Source organism: Salarias fasciatus, chromosome 5 (assembly GCF_902148845.1).
Source record: "Salarias fasciatus chromosome 5, fSalaFa1.1, whole genome shotgun sequence".
In the NCBI taxonomy this organism is placed as follows: Eukaryota; Metazoa; Chordata; class Actinopteri; order Blenniiformes; family Blenniidae; genus Salarias; species Salarias fasciatus.
The window spans coordinates 16,703,948-16,721,798 of NC_043749.1; positions in this window are offsets into that span (position 1 = coordinate 16,703,948).

The following is a 17,851-nucleotide window of genomic DNA, read 5'->3' on the forward strand; positions in this document are numbered from 1 at the left end:
GCCATTGCCATGTGCAGCAAAATCCAGCAAATCTTTTACAGGATTTGTTTTTCCATTGCAGATGGTCCTTTGCACATGTTTTCTTCCCATTGGCCAGGGGTCCCAGGCTGACAGTGCTGCAGCCCTGCAGGTACCACATATAAGAGCTCTGCTTCCACCAGGCTCTTCCTTCCACACCGAGGAGAAGAAACACTGAAGGCATTAACGTGAAGGGATGCGCACGAGGAGTGGCTGCAGGATAGGAAGGTAAGTGCTGCAGACAGGGAGGATTTTAGTTTATCAGGGGATCCAACAGTTTTCACTTTTCTATACTTGCAACGAATATTGGTGCATTATGATGTGTTGCAAATGTGCACACATACTGTGTAGGTAATGTAGCATGCAACAATTCTCTTGACGTTGTTTTGAGCCACATACACTGACTGAACACATTTTTATCACACTGGTGAATTATTTAATATATTCTGAAACAATGTGCTGAATGACTATAGTGCAGCTAAACATAAATGAATATAAATTTAAAACACATGTTTGTCTTATTTGATACATTTACAACATTTAAGATAAAGTTTTGAGCATTTCTTTGATGTTTTTAGTTATGTACTTATAGACTGTTTTAGAGAAAGGAATAGACCTTTTCAAATATGAAATATTCTTCTTTGAAATAGGCTGGATTATTTTTGAATTTCATGAATGAATTGCAATTGTCCTGATTAAAATTAAAGAAATATTTAGTTTATATGCAATAAATCCAAAAATATCAAATTTTCACTGTTAAATATTTGAGAAATGTGCATGCTCATTTTTTTAATGTGCATCAGGTAAAGTGCACTAATGGCAAGACCAGAAGCAATTACAGTTTATGACTTTTGCTTTATTAAAGTTTTCTTCTTTAAAAAAGGTTCATAATGTGAAGTTAGATTAGTAACATGTAGTGAAAATCTGCAGTTAAATGTTCACACATTGACTTGGTTTTCTGTAATAATACAGAATTACATTGATTAACACAAATAATTTCTGTCTTATTTCACTCTCTCCTTTGACCCTGAGATTAAAAAACAGTGAAACAAAAATGGTAAGGCTTGAACAGGAATAAAAAAAATAAAAATAAAATAAAAGCAAAGATAAAAGAATAGCAGACTTGTATTATAACAAAAACAATTAGAATTCAATATCAGTAAGAAAATACTAAGAGTCATATATAGTTAAATATACCATGAAAGGGTGACAAATGAACAGCAAAATAAATAAATGAGTAAAAATTAGTGAAAATCCTGATTAGAAGGTGGTGCCTCAGCTTGGTTTTAGAGATGCCAATATTTTGAGCTGCCCTGCTCTCTTCAGTCTTCAGGCAGGTCAAAGTAATGACAGGCTGCCTCGCTGTGGGCCTTCACTTTAACTTTAGCTTTGACATAAAGACCAAGAACTGAAGACCTGGGAAGACTAAAGCATTTTCCATAGATCGGTAGAACGAAGACCATTAAGTGAAAATGTAATTGGGGAAATTAAAGTCTTGACTGATCACACATTATCTGCTAGTCATGTGACTAGTCACTGTAATCCACAGGTCTGCTTTGAATGGATTACACACAAAGGCTATTTAAACGAGAGACGGGCTAAGCAATGGCTGATTTATGATGTGAAGAAAACAAAGCTACATTCATTTAAATGGCCATTTTCAACATTTCAGTTGTTTAATTTCTTTCCTTTTTTTTTTGTACTTGGGGGGAAATGGTGAACAATCTACATCCAGTGGAACAAACATAGATCTAATAAAGACACACAGTTGAGGATATGTAAGTTAGATAGTACATATTATATACTGTATTTAACCAACTCAGGAGTGGATCTGATCTGAGGCTGAAGGCAGGATACAGTCTCACCAGTCCATCACAGAGCAAGCACAGGCAGTCACTCGAATTGTCACATTAAAGTTTAATTCTGCAGTCACATTGACTACATGTGCTTGGTCTGTGGGAGGAAACTTGAATCCCCGGAAAACTAAATCACGTGCACAGGTAGAACATGTAAACTTCACACAGAAAGTCAACAAGACCAGACTCAAAGTGGGTATTTTCTACTACAAGACTGAATACGACAGCTCCTTAATCATAAATGTTTCAGAAACAGTCATTTATATGTTTCACATGTACATTTTTTTTTTAAATAAAAACATGACAACTGTTAGTTTTTAACAAAATCACATTTTTGTGAGATCAACACATTATATCATAGAAATGCACTCGATGTCTTATTGTTCTTATTTTCTTTAAATAGATAATTAAATATATATTATGTTATGATGTCATTTTTTAAAAAAAGGTCCCCTTTCTCTTTTTCAGCATCAGTCGCCAGGGGGCAGCATCACACAAGCTGAAAACAAGGCAACCCAAACGCCTCCTCTGGCTGTCAGTGTAAGAAAGATGTCAACATATGTTGGATGATATTAAGAGTTATGTTTCAACTAATACAGTGTTGAGATGAATATCAGCTATTTATTTGTCATCTGTTTTTTCATTTCTTTCTTTATCTGCAGTAGCGAATTGAATCTGATGTCAAAAAGGTAAAACTCAGTGTAAGTGCTCAGCCCACAATTCTTAATACTCATAAAATGATCATATGTATAATTTTTAGAATTTTAAATTTAAAACGTGTGCATATTCTCTAAGTTTTCTAGAGTTTAAAGTCATAAATTATTTTTTTGTGTGTGTTTTGTCTCTGCTTTTATGACTTTAATCCACATTTGCAGAGGTGCAAAGTCCTGCCAACGAACACTGAAAGAAAAACTGAGGAGTCTGCAATGGTTTTGGTATGTATCTATCCGTCCATCCATCCATCCATCCCTCCATCCATCCATCCATCCATCCATCCATCCATCAATGCATGCATACAGTACATTTGAGGAAACGGCAATACTAGGACAAAACCTATGTATACAAAAACAAGCCCAGTTCACACTGAAAGTTCCCAACCAGACTCAAACAGGGGACATTTCCACTGTGAGGCCAGAGTGCTTACCACTGCACCATCATGAGTTCCCATACAGCCACTTGTTTTCTGCACTAATTGACAAAAATAAATGCAGTATCGACTCTCAAAAAGTCAAATTAGGCTGCACGGTGGTGCAGTGGCTCCCGCTCACATTTCACTGAAAAAAGGTCAGGGTTCAAATTCTGTCTGGAGGCTTTCTGTGTGGAGTTTGCATATTCTCCTGGTGTGTGTGTGTGAGTGGGTTTCCTCTGGGTACTCACACAGTCCAAAAATCATGCACTTTGGGGTCCTGAACAAGACCCTCAGACCCTACTAACTTCACCCAAGTGTTATGTGCCTGCTTAATAATGGGTCAGTTCAGTAAAGAAATGTCACCAAGGGGATTGATATAGTATGTCAAAAGATTTTTTTTTTCATTTGAATGTTATATTAATGAGGGTTCGATGAGGACCTCTGGCATGTTTTATATTGCATTTTACAAGTGTTAAGACAGATTATTGCCCCAGTATAGCTCGAAATAATTAGGTTCTTTAAATTAAAGTGTTGTCTGGCAACATCCACCAGTGAATCCATCCAATCTTATTACTGATTTATCCTAACTGGCGTCAGAAGGGGATGAAGACTATCTCTCTTTAACAATGCCAAATAAAGGCCTTAATTTTTACACACAGTGATGTAAACTAAGTTTTTTGGAAGTTTTCAATCCCATTTAGCAAACCTTTTTAACCCTGCAGCATGTCCTGGCCGGTACACCTGTGAGTTGTCACATTCGTAGCCGGCATACAATAACCTGATTAGATGGATTTTGTTTAGGCGTCTTTGACGGAATTAGGTCCTCACAGGAAATTGTGTGTGGTAAGTCCTGAGCGAGGGTTAAGGTGGAACAGCAAAGGACTGTGACATTAATTCCCTGAGCTGTGCTGATGCAAGCTCCTGCTGGATCATGGACTATTTAAGTCTGACAGCCCCTGTCCTCATTAAAGCGCCCATCGGCTTTTAAAGGAAGGTTTCACACCTAAAAGGTTTGATGGGAATGCTCCTAATGGTAACCAAAGATTTCGAGATTATGGGCTGTCTTTTCAACAAAATCTATTTTTTGTGATCACAGTCTCAGGACAAAGATAACATATTAACAAAACAATAACAAAAAGTTCTTTTTTTCCTACTGAATGGTGGTAGGTCAGGTCGGTCAGGCACTTGTATGAAAACAATGAACGCTTTTAGTGAAAAGTTTTATAGGATGATATTGTACTGACCCATACAGTGCTTTCTATATATGAAATATCCACTATAAAGTACTCAGAACTTACACAATTGATTGTAATGGAACAGCTCTCAGGCTCTATTAGAAGGAAACCAAAAAGTAATACTCAAATAATAGTGTTTAGCTTCATCAACATCTATTTCAGGCATAGCAGGAGTCACTCACTAGATGAAAAGTCAAGAATAAAAAGAGGCTGCAGCAGCGGTGCAGGGTTTAGTACTGTTGCCTTAGAGCATGAATATTTATCTGGGGAGTCCAATTTCCATCCACAGTTCAAAAGCATGCGTTTGAAGTTAAATGCTGAATCAGATGTGACTGGTGATCTGTCCAGGATGTACCCTGCCTTCAGCCATAGTGAGCAGGGATAAGCTCCAAGTCCCAATGACCCTAAATTGGATTAAGCAGTATAGGAAAATGATTCATGTTGCCAAAACACTGCATAAACATCAACAAAAAACAAAAACAAACGAAAACATTTACAAAGATTTAAGTAGCTAAAGAGTGAAATCCTTCATTGAGAAGCTGGTGGAGGCCGACAGAGCAGTAATTGAAAAACCAGAAAACAAATCTATGTTTTATAAGAGAAACTAAGGGTAATGGGTCTTGTGCAAAATATACAAGCAGAGTCATCCCAAAACAGCTCGCACCAGTGATGTGTGAGAAATTGATGCTTTCACCAATTTTATTTTATCCTTCTATGGGGGATGAGAATCATAAATGAATCTATACATCTATGTTGTTTGATTGGTTTGCTGTTTTCTGCAGCAAATATAATCAAACAAATCTGCTTTCCAAAATCTTATTTACTACCCCGGTGTCTTGACTACTAGTGTAGGAGAAGAAGACCAACGTCATAATTCAGTGACACTGTAAGGCATGCATCGTGGATTACTGGACTGTAAACATGTTAGATGTTCAATTTCTGCTTTTTTATTGTGTTTAATTATTTTGATAAGGTTCATTAAGACAATGCTGCAAAACTGGTCCAAAACACTATAAATAGTTGAGTCTCCCATTTGACCAAAGCCTAAATAATGACAGTAAACAATAAATAAACAGTCACCACAAAGCTGTGGACTTTTAAATTTATGTTGTCATTGTAATTAGACATGCTCAGCATTGCTGCCTAGTTGGTTCCTAGAACTTAGGGAAAGACCTTGCATTACCGTAAACAGTATTATCTGACTGGTGACTATGCAAATGAACCTGACTTCACTCAAACACAGTTGTTGTCATGTATGCAATTATCTGGACTTAAGAGCATTTGTTGAAACTCACATGGACCTCTTATAAGCTCCGACTTGTTTGAAGGAAGGTAAAAGAATGGGAAAAATGAAAGAGGAAATATTCCATGAGGCCCAGTGAGGGCCTGGTAGAGCGGGCTCCCTGCCTGCAGTGAAGGGAGCCATATTTGATTGGTAGCCATTGGCAGCCTCATCTTCAGAATGCACTGCAAGAATGCTCTCTGCCTACTGACTTCCTGTTTCTTTTTTCTTTTTTTTTTTTTTTTCTTTTTTCCCTTGTCCTGTTCGGCAGCTGGGGCGTGCAATATTGTATGATTGTAGCCTTTTACTATCCGAACAGATTTTAATGTTAGCAGCAGGACGAGACTGAGTCTCCTCCTGCTGCTGCCTTTATTTAAAGCTGGCATCCGGCATGGCTGCCGGACAGGACCGGGACGGAAATGCTCAGAGAGCAGGAACAGAAAGAGAGAAAGATAAAGAGAGGGAGAACGGAAGAGGGGGGGGGGGGGGGGCACAACCTATGTACAAAGTCACAATACAAAACAGTGTTGTCGACGCACCACACGCAACCTAGAACAATCCCAAACCCCCAATCTAGACAACACCAAAACAGAGCCGACAACCAACACAGAAAATTACAGAACCATACATACATTTTTTTTTTCTTTTTTTCCGAACCATATTAGTGAACAGACCAGGCCACAAAAATAAAAGGAGGTGTAGGGGAGGAAGGAAATGCAAGGACACCACAAACCGTTTTTTTTTTTTTTTTTTTTTTTTTTTTTTTGAATATAGCTAGTTGTAACTAGTAGTAAACTCGGGGCGTGCATCAAGAGAGGTCAGCTACAGATCACCATTATTCTAACCACCACAAGAAGACAAGGTAACCGAGTATGTGAAGAGTGATTAAAGATCAACGTGATCATGTGAATATGATGGTGACAGTGATGGTGATAGTGATCATGCATATATGACCTCTGACCTCTGAGAAGGCCAGAAGCAGGCCAGAGAGGCCCTCAGAGCCCAGACAGCCCGCGGACATCACAGAGCCCGGATCCAAGCCGCCCCCCAAGGCAGACGCCCACGCTCCAGTCCAGAAACGGGGCAGAGGAAAGCCCCGGCCGGGGACCCTGGCAGTCCCGGGGCCCGGGACTTCCTGTTTCTAGAGTTAGTCATTGTGATGTGCTGCGGGCACATCGTGTTTTTTTTTTTTTACGTACAGTTTCGCTGTTGTTTTTTTTTCGTTCAGGTATTTAGTTAACATTGATTCTGTTTTGTGTTTTGTTACCTTTTTTAAAGTAATTATCTTTTTTCTTTTTTCGGGCTTTGATTGGATCGAGTCGTGCCGCCGTGCTATAAATAGGTGCGTGGAGGCGGCGCTCTTGTTCGGGTCTGTCTCTCTCTCTCGCTCGCTCTCACCTCGTTACACCTGCCACGCCAGGTGCGCTCGCCGGCGCGCCTTGGACTCCGGCTCCGACAGGCAGTATGGTGCTGGCCAGGTCATGCTAGCCGACTAGCCGGTTTCGTGTCTTTTTCCTTTTTTTGTCCTTTTTTTGATTGCTGTCGTTGTTTGTCCAGGTGTGACCAGCTGTCCTGTTTTCATCTTTCCTTTTGTTCGGGTTTAGTTGGGGTTTTGTCTTTAGTTTGGACAAGGGATCAGCTGTGACGGCTGCATAGCAGCTGGACTGTGAACTCTACTTTTTCTTAAGTTTGGCTGGCGCATCTGGGCCTCCTTTCGTTTGATACTTTGTTTCTTTTTGATTTAACTTTTTGGGCACGGGTGATGAGGGTTCGTTTCTTTCCCCAGAGCTTCTTCAACTTACAGCTCGGAGACGCCAGCTCATGGGAAAAGTTGAATAAACACTTGAACTCTCATCTTTGCTTGTCCTGTGTCCTTAAAGAATATGTGTGACTCTCCGGGTCATAATAGTCATATTAGGGAACAACAGTCCCCCAAACACATTTCAATGGTTGTTTGCACTAAAGTCATTGAACACAAGGTGGCAAGAAAGAACTCATGTATGTCTGACAGACTTAAAGGTATAATGGACGATTTTCTCGAAAAAGTCGAAGCCAAACGTGTGTTACTCGCTTTTTGAAAAACGCGAATGCGCCAGACCATCCAACCTGCTCCACTGCTCCCACAAGCGCGTTTTGAAGGTGTTACGCAAGCATTTCTCCAGCGTGATTGACATGTTGGAGGACCAATAGTTGAGATTTGCATCACGCAATTCATTGGCTAAAACATCGTCCATTATACCTTTAATTGAAAGAGGAGAGATATCAGTCGGAATGGGTTGATGGATGAAAGATCTGCATCAATGTTCTCTCGTCATTGATGTTGTTTTAAAGATGTTTGAGTGTTGGGTACCTCAGACCTCAGAGGAGAATGCACTTTACAGTCAAAATCCTCCTGTTCTTTAAGTACTATCACTTCTCCTTTGACATTCTTTCATTTTCACCTTTAGATAATTAAGATCAATAGAGCAAATAACGCTTTAATTACAGAAACTACCTACACCAGCTGGCATTGCCCATTGCCCATGCTCTGCTAGGAAGCATTCCAGTTCAAGTCGTTAAAGTTGCTTCACCTTTTTAGCTGCATCGGAAGACTAGTGGCTAAAGATCATAGCACTTAGGGTAGCTAACTGAAGCATATAATAAAGATAGTAATAAGATTGGTATAAGATTGGTGTTTTGTATCTAAATCACTTCCTTCCTGAGACTTTCTGCTTTTGTTGGTGTTGTTATACAGTAGAAGACCAGTGTACCTCGGATTTGTCGGGCACTGTCATCTTCTGCCCTTGTTGGACCGGTCCATTTGGAGTTTCTGGGATATTGTTCAAGTCCAATGTATGTTGATGTCTTTTTGTGTTCTTGTTTATTGCAGTACCTGAAGCTGTTTTAGAGAATGGTGCATTGAGGTATCTGGAAGGATTGTCCACAGTTCTTCCTTCCAGTTCCTACTTCCCTTTTCACATCTTGGCAAGTCGGTCCCACGTGGCGCGAATAGGAGATGAGCCATCAAGGTAAGGATATCAAGTCAAGTCAAGTCAGGTTTATTTCACAAGTGCTGTAATTCAGCAACTGACATCTATTGCACAAACTGTGTGTGTGTGTGATAAAGTTGACTCATTGATCAGTCTGGAGTGTGGACGATTCAAAGCTGCTCCAACAAAAGGTCACACCAGAACAAAGAGCATGTTTGTTGGATTTTAACTTGACTGAGTCTGTGCCATTGCTTAATATAACTGAGATCTTTGCTGCTTCAGTCACAAATTATAATGTACGCACTATATGCATGAGTATTGACAACAATTTAAGAGTCAACTTGGTTAAAGCAGAGAGCTATTCCATGACTACTGGGTGAAGCCATTGGACATCCCCCTTTTTCGGACAACTTTATTGAGCACTGTAATCCTAAAACTTGATGTCTAAGTGTCTTTTATGTCATGTTCCCATTCTTCCATGTCAGAAATCTGTTACTTTTGATTTGTATGTCTGTCTGGTCTGTAAGGAATAGTCTGATGTTGTGTCATATCCAGATGATGCCAAAGACCGCCAGAGATGCCGTTGGACTGTTCCTTCAAGCTGGGCGATCTTTTTCTAGGAGAGTAGGGAGGATTGTACGGTAAGCAGTCGCCAACAAGTAGTGTAAGGTTGTCTGTGGGTGTCAGGTACAAAGTGCTGCATTGTTAGGCTTTTAGTTCTGCATGTTAAGATGTGTTTAGACAAGGGATTCGGGCGCCAAGTGTGACTTGCCTTAGGCTGAGGGCTTAGCAGGGATTCCTTGTGTTCAGCAATTTTCAGGCCATGCAGGAGTTTTACAATTGGCTGTCATAGACGTTTCTTAGGAGGTAATGGAAGTGTTTCAGTTATCTCTAGCACTTTGAGTCTGAAACTCAGATTTTTCAGGCTAAAGCGTTATTAGGAAGGAGATCATGTGTCACTCTTTCATCTCTGACACCATACCTGCTCCAAACGTTTTGAAATCTACCTGTATCACCTGAAGGCTCTGGAGGATATCTATTCCCACAAGACTGCTTTGATCTCACTGTATAAAAATGAGTGTATGGAGCTTCTGTCAGAACGATCACTACCTCCTTGTTTTTTCCCCCGTCATCTCATACATTTGACCTCTCACACAGTCCAATTATGTTTTCAGGTGCAAGCAGAGGCTTGGGAGTCAGAATTCAATGCCTAATCAGAAGCAAAGCCATGTCAGCATGTTTGAAAGTGGGATCGTATTTCAGCATGCCTGGACACAGTACAGTGAAAAGTGCACAACCCCACAAGTGAAAGATTATTCACGATTAAGTAACCCGGTAGGTGTTGCACTAAACTGTAACCAATAGAAACACTGAAGCACATATGTCCAAGGACACTTTTGCTGTTGTGTTGACTGTGGATTCTTTCTAAAAGGTGCGGATAACTTGTTATAGGACATTTAAGTGTTATTTTCCAATGTCTCTGGTCGGCACTCATAAAGTTCAACTGAATGAACTAGACTGCCTACCAACTAACCCCTGGATAACGGCACCGTTTGGCCTACTCCTGTCACAAGGGGTCGTCGGAGCTGGGGGTCTGAACTCTTAGTGCCTTCACTGAAGAACTCAACCATCACACTGACAGTTAAACACAGCCAGTGAAAAATGATACAGGACTTGATCAGCCTGTTTATTGATACTAGTATTTTCAGCTGAAAACACCAAACACACAAGTGTAGCGCCCTCTGCTGACCAAACTGTAAATCACTATCCCATGAGGGATTTTTCACCACACTCAGCCTTTATTTACTTTTTTTTAACCCCATCTTTATTGATAAAATCAACTGTTGCTCACATGAACTTGATCTTTTTTCTACAGATAGGACAGTTTGTGACTCTGGACACCAAAGACGTGAGAGGGTGGTGCCCCTTGAAGTTCTGTGACAAGGAGCGCATTTTCTGAAATGTCGAGGACTTCTTGTAGAAAATAGTGAATAATATAAATCAAACAAACATTTAACCCTTCTGCTCACAACTTCATGTTGCTGGTGTCTACATGACAATTTTGGGAATACATTCTTGGGAGTAAACGTGAGTGAGTAAAGAACATTATCGCAGTAAAGTAGGCATCGATTTAATTGGATTGCTCCGTAGTAATGAGTGACCCTCAAGCTTATTACAAGAACAACGCCACCAAGTGGTAAAACTGTGAAGTCTGAATCTGATGCTTTGTTTTGTAAACACTATATGTTGTGTCCCTCCAAACATATTGTCACAACTACTTCATAGTTTGATAATGAAAAGAAAATGCCAGCTATATTATTTAACAATTACGAGCGTCTCGGGAATTGACAACACGGACAAATTCAATTGTAAATTTTTTATTTTATTTTATTTTATTTTATTTTATTTTATTTTTTATTTTATTTTTTTTTTTTTTAAAGAAATTGTGAAGCAAGTCCAGTGTATTGTGATATTTCATTTTAAAATATCTGATATTACATTTTTATGATTTTCTTTTGAAAAAATATGGAAAGGGTTTTAGGAAAACTAAAAGTAAAAGTGCAGTTGCAACAGTTTTTGTTGCTGTTGTTGTTGTTGCCGATTAATTTGTTAGTTTGTTCGATTGTTTTCACTTTTTACTGTTTTTTTTTTTTTTTTTTTTTTTTTTATCACACTGGCCCCAAAACTATCTAGTATCTAGTAGTTGCTCCAACCATTATTTCTTGGTGTAAATAATGGATTTGACTTTATAGCAGTGTGATGCACTGGCATTCCATTCATGTGTGTTTATAGGAGTTTCATGAGTAAAAGTGTAAGAATTTTCAGGCCGTTTGAAATGAAATGCCCTGGATTGCAGTGGAAACGGAGTCAGAAGTAAAGCTCTGGATGGGTTCACATCAAGGATGCAGGATATTGTGCTGTAATGAGGTGACTCTGATGTAACGCAGCGAGGTATAACCGGTAACTGGGTCTGTCGTAATGGGATCATCCTGTGGATTTAAAAGTTATTTGAAGTACTGTGCACATTAAAGCAAGCATAGAGACAGCATCGCTCATCTCGGTCTTGAAAAATGCCCATGAAAATACAACTAAAATTCTACTTTCTGTCCATAATTATTATTTTTACACACCGAAACATAGCACAACTCCATATAAAGTAGTTACAACATGTAAATACGCATATAAGCAGTTGAATAATAATAAAAAAATAATAATCATTTTAATCATACAGCATTTTCGATCAAAGTGCAGTTCATAAGGATTAAAAACAGGCACTAAAAACATCAATAATTAACAAATGTATAAAAACTTACAAAAACATTTAAAACACATCAATAAAACAAACATTTTTAGACTCAAATTATATCCATTGAAATCAACTAACATTACAACCCGTGATAGAAGTCTTTCAAGTAAACAAATCCTGCAGCCAGGCATTTGGACTGAGCATCAGATCACTTGTCCACGTTTTAAATTCCTGAATTAAATAATTGGGAATTTTTTTTTTGACTTGTCAATAGTGAGTGTGTAACTTTTAAGCATTTTTGGAAAAAAGGTTCCATTCTATGACTGCTACGATGTGAGAAATACACAGAAATACAGTGTGTCATAAAATAACAGGCTTCATTGAGCTAATTGGCGCATGTCGCTGTTGGTGCACTAATCTGAATGCTCCACATAAACAACGCGGTTGTTTACTGGTCACTAGCTGACTGCCGGGCCAAAGGAGAGAGTGTGAGAGGAGGCTCTTCCCACGTTGTCCTGTCATGACACTGTGGGGGACGAGCCTGATTGACACCTTAACCCTCCCCGGGGGATTTGCGGGATTGCGAGTGGAGTGAAGGATTAGGATTTCGGTGGCACACAGCAAACAGTTGGTCTGTGGGTCAGTGTGTCAGTGTATCAGTGAGTCAGTAGGCTTTTTATTTTTCTCGGAGTAGGTCAGATATTTGCTTTCCATGAGCGAGGTCAGTGCAATTACTTCCTGGTGTCAAAGTGTACTCACCTGCTCACATGTTGTTGTGGATGTGCGCTCCTGCTCCTGCTCTGAAACATTCACACGTGCTGCTGCACACCCGGCCGTTTTCCGCCCTAAACATCAGGTTTCCGAATGGTGTTGGATAGAATGGCTCAGTACACACTATATTATGGTATAATTGTTTTAATACTAATTATTTCATGTTAAAGGATTATAGTGACTAATGAAATATTCTCAAATAATTTGATCGCCACTCAGAAGCTATTTTATCTCACCAGATGTCTTCAAACCTGTCTTTTTTGATGGATTAGTTATATAGCTTTAAGAATTTGAAAACTTCCTTCATGAAATTCCCCCAAGCCCAACTGAGACTCAGACTGGGACGTTCTCACTGTGAGGATGGAGTGCTAACCACTGCACCACCTGCAGTTATCAGAAACTGCTATTTTAATCCAGAATAGAACATAAACAACATTACAGATAGTTGACATGTGAGGACTAAAAGGAGGTGAAGGAAACCTGGAAAAGTAAGCAATCAAATAAAAAAAGAAGGGTAAAAGGAGAAGAGGTTTTTTTTTAATGACTTTGATTACAGAAAATTTGAACAAAATCAGTTAAGTAAAAAAAAAGCTATTTGATAACCATGAATTTTAGAAACACAAAGTGAAGTGGAATATAGATGCATAAACGCATAGTCTACTGTATATGAACATATATATGCAGATACACATACACAATATAGCACATGCATACATTACAGTCCTAGAACTCACATAAGACACCTTCAAAACACCACACACGAACAAACTCCTCGACGTTGTTTGTCCATCTGTAAAAGTTCAAATCAACCTTTAACCTGCCTTTCATCAGCCTCACAAAGAACACACTAACATTACAGTGCAGAGATTTCTCTAATTTGTTTATCTGGTTGAGGCGTACTTTGCTCGTCCTGGAATCAAATGAAAAAGTTGGCATTTTTTGTTTGTTTTTCTTGCTACAGCTGTACCTGTGATGCACATCTTTTTGGAGAAGACTTAACCAACTCCTGGAACATTGCATGAAGCAGTTGGAGGAGAGCTGTCAGTCTTCCGCACTGAGTGTCTAGATAGCCACTGAGTTCTCTGTTCAGAACGTTCACCAGCAACCTGAACATCACTTTCCCTGTTATGGTGTTCAGTTTGTTCTCTGGGGATTTTTTTAAAAACACCAAAGTGTTCTTTAAAATCAGGAACAATGAGAATCTCAGGAAAACGCTCATTGGTCAGTGAAAACATAGTGTCCAGCACAATAGTCTTTAATTAAGAAAATGTTAATTTCAGGTCAGTTTAGACTTTATTGAATGTCAATACTAGATACTCCAGATCATTGAAGCAGCTGTTTGGAGATTCCAGTATTCTCCTTGTGCCTGCTTGGGTTTCTCAGCTTGTTTAGACCCCTCACACAATCCTAATTATTGGGTTAATTGATGAATATAAATTGTTCTATGATTGTATTTCTCTTTGTTTTCCCTATATGGACTGGTGACCTGTGACCCCATTTTCTCATATTTACTTATTTGTGCTTTTGTCTATATCCAACATGATAAAATAACCTTTTCAACCTTCCCTCGAAAGTTTTTTTTTCTTTTTTTTTTGACAGACTCGGGTCATTAGAGCAAAGGTGAAGGTGTTTGACTGAGTTGTCATGACTGTGTCCACAGTTCCTGACCTTGATCACTTCAAGTTTTCTCCTTGTTGTTTTTAGGACTGTGAATTCTCCAAGGGACAAACTTCCATTCAACTGCTTCGTCCAGTCCTTTCTTTGGGTTGGGGTGGGGGTGGGGGGGGGGGGGGGGGGGGGGGGGCGACAGACCAAACCCAGACTGACCAGAGGCAAATAACTGCACCAGAAATGAAGACACGCGGAAAAAGTATGTGGAGCCTTTGGAATGTACTAGTTTTTGACATCAATTGGTTACAAAATGTGAATCAATATATACTTGAGTCACAAGTAGATACAACATGGTTAACCAATACCACACAGTCAATCCAGCAGTGGTGGCAAAATGGCCAATGGCCAATGTACTTTACAGTGCCTTGCAAAAGTATTCCCCCCCCCCCTTGACCTTTTACCTAATTTGTTACATAGCAACCTCTAATTTCAATATTTTTTTCCAAAACAGAATTTTATTTGATGGATCTGCACAAAATAGTCCAAGTTTTGAAGTGAAATGAGAAATATAAAATACAAAAAAGAAATTTTAAAAATGAAAAACTGAAAATTGCCATGTGCATATGTATTCACCCCCGTTGTTATGAAGGCCCTAAAATGCTCTGGTTCAACCAATTACCTTCAGAAGTCACACTATTAGTGAAACACAGTTCACCTGTGTCCAGTCTAAGTGTCACATGATCTATCAGTATATGTACACCTCTTCTGAAAGGTCTCAGAGGCTGCAACATCTAATGAAGAGGCGCCGCTAACCAAACACCACTATGAAGACCAAAGAACTCTCCAAACAAGTCAGAGACAAAGTTGTTGAGAAGTACAAATCTGGGTTAGGTTATAAAAAAATATCTAAATCTTTAAAGATCCCCAGGAGCACCATAAAATCCATCATCATCAAATCGAAAGAACATGGCACCACACATGGCCGCCCACCCAAACTGACAGACCGGGCAAGGAGGGCGTTAATCAGAGAGGCAGCCCAGAGACCGAAGGCAACCCTGGAGGAGCTGCAGAGTTCCACAGCAGAGGCTGGAGTATCTGTCCATACAACCACAATCAGCCGTACACGCCACAGAGCTGGGCTTTATGGAAGGGTGGCCGGAAGAAAGCCATAACTTTCTGCTAAAAAAAAAGAAGGCACGTTTTGACTTTGCTCAAAGGCACGTGGGAGATTGTCAAAATGTGTGGAGAAAGATGCTCTGGTCAGATGAGACTAAAATTGAGCTTTTTGGCCATCAAGGAAAACGGCATGTCTGGCGCACACCCAACACCTCCCATCACCCCAAGAACACCATCCCCACAGTGAAACACGGTGGTGGCAGCATCATGCTGTGGAGATGTTTTTCAGCAGCAGGCACTGGGAAACTGGTCCGAGTCGAGGGAAAGATGGATGGTGCTAAATACAGAAATATTCTTGAGCAAAACCTCTATCAATCTGTCAGTGATCTGAGACTAGGACGGAGGTTCACCTTCCAGCAGGACAGTGACCCCAAGCATACCGCCAAAGCAACACTTGAGTGGCTTAAGGAGAAGAATGTAAATGTGTTGGAATGGCCTAGTCAAAGTCCAGACCTCAATCCAATTGAAAATCTGTGGTCAGAAACTATTGCTGTTCATAAGCGCAAACCATCAAACCTGAAGGAGCTGGAGCAGTTTTCCCTTGAAGAATGGGCAAAAATCCCAGTGGCAAGATGTGGTAAACTCGTAGAGACTTATCAAAACGACTTGCAGCTGTGATCGCCCCAAAAGGTGGCTCTACAAAGTACTGACATTCGGGGGGGGGAGGGGGGGGGGGGGGGGGGGAGGGAACTTATGCACAATGATGTTTTCTGTTATTTTGTCTCATTTGATGTTTGCTTCACAATAAAAAACATATCACGTCTTCAAAGTTGTGGGCATGTTCTGTAAATTAAATGATGCAAACCCTTAAACAATCCATTTTATTTCCAGGCTGTGTGTGGGGTAACAAAACACGAAAAATGTCAAGGGGGGGGTGAATACTTTTGCTTGGCACTGTAGATTCTTCGTGATTAAACTGACATTTCAGACCAGCGCATCAACTTGAAAATGAATAAAGACCTCAAATGGCCTGAAAAAAAAAAAAAAGGAAAAAATATTTTGGTGCCAGGCTGGATTCAGACAGATTATAGTCCATTTTGGATGGTGAAACTTCAGCAACACTGTTGGCTGCACTGGACGTGTTGGGACATTTTCCCTGGAAAGAACATTATGTTATGACCTATGCTTTGATATGATAAGTAATTAAACACTGAAATATATGTGTATTTATATATTAATAATCATCTTTTAATTGTAATTTAATAACACTATGAATGATGCAGCGTCATGTGTTTCTTGATAGATAAAATATCAAAAACACAGCATGACTGTTATTTCATTTCCACTTCATTTAATTGTCCTGACACCTAATCTTCAAGAAATGAAACCAGTATTGATGATTTCATCCTTTCATCCTCAGATTCCGATCAGTCCAAGATGCAGGTGCGTGTTGTGAGAGTGACGGCATGCCAAGAGAATGAGACAACTGTTTACCCACCAAACACAGACGGTCCATAAAGCCACTTCTACTGTTTGTATGAGCAAACACACCCTTTGCCTCAGAGACAGCACCAGCGTGATCGCATGGCAGGTACATTGTTTCTCATGCAGGTTAAAATTCAGATTTTACGTTTCACACCCCAGGAAAAAAAGTGTATGTTTATTTATATGCAACATAGTTTACGTAATTAAATTGAAAGAAAGAAACGAGACAACCTGAGATTCATAAACCTAAAATGTCTTTCATAGTAAATTTGAGCAAGTGCTATTCCAAGCTTGCTTCTAAAAATTGTCCAAAAGTGACCCGCCAATGCATTTTACATGTAGCTATCATGGAACTAATACCTTTGCTTTAATTTGTGTTTGCATGGTGCAAAGCATTTGGTCTACATTTTTCTTGTGACCATTCTTCATCTTCAGGTGGCTGTGACCACCTTTCCAGTCTGATATCCACTGAAATCATGCCTGTTATCATTGACACAAGACTGAATTTGTACAAAAGCCAAAATTGTGAGGGTAATTTGAGATTTAGGTGATGAGAGAAATGAGTTAAATGTGTTTTCTTTCTAATTACAACAAGTTAAAGTAACAAAGGCAAACGGCGCCCTTTCTTATTCTTCATTTCAGCTTTTCTCAAGACTGTGTGTTGTTCTGAACACTTCTTAAATGACGATCTAGAGATCTTGCAAGAAGAAGAAGTAGTTTTAAACTTTTAACTTATGAAAAAAATAAGTCGAAGAGATACTAACTACAATGTAAATATGATTATTTTAACTTCACAAACATACTCATGGCATTGGGCTTATCCACGCCCCGTCGTTACTTTTTTAAATTGCGGGGTTGCAGGTTCAGTTCCCTGTTTTGCCAGTCCTCAATTGCTCCCTTTATTAATGGCACCACTTGGAATTAGTATGAATGTGAGAAACTGCTGTAGCAATTAAAAAATAAGACAAAAAAGAGTGAAACAGTTTGATCCGTTTTATAATATTTTCATTGTTTATTAAAATATAAAACTTTAAGAGTTATAATCTCAATTCCGCATTTCAACAATAAACTGCTATTACAAATCAGTTTTCCACATAAAATATAGAGACGTAGCATCATAGAAAATAAAGAC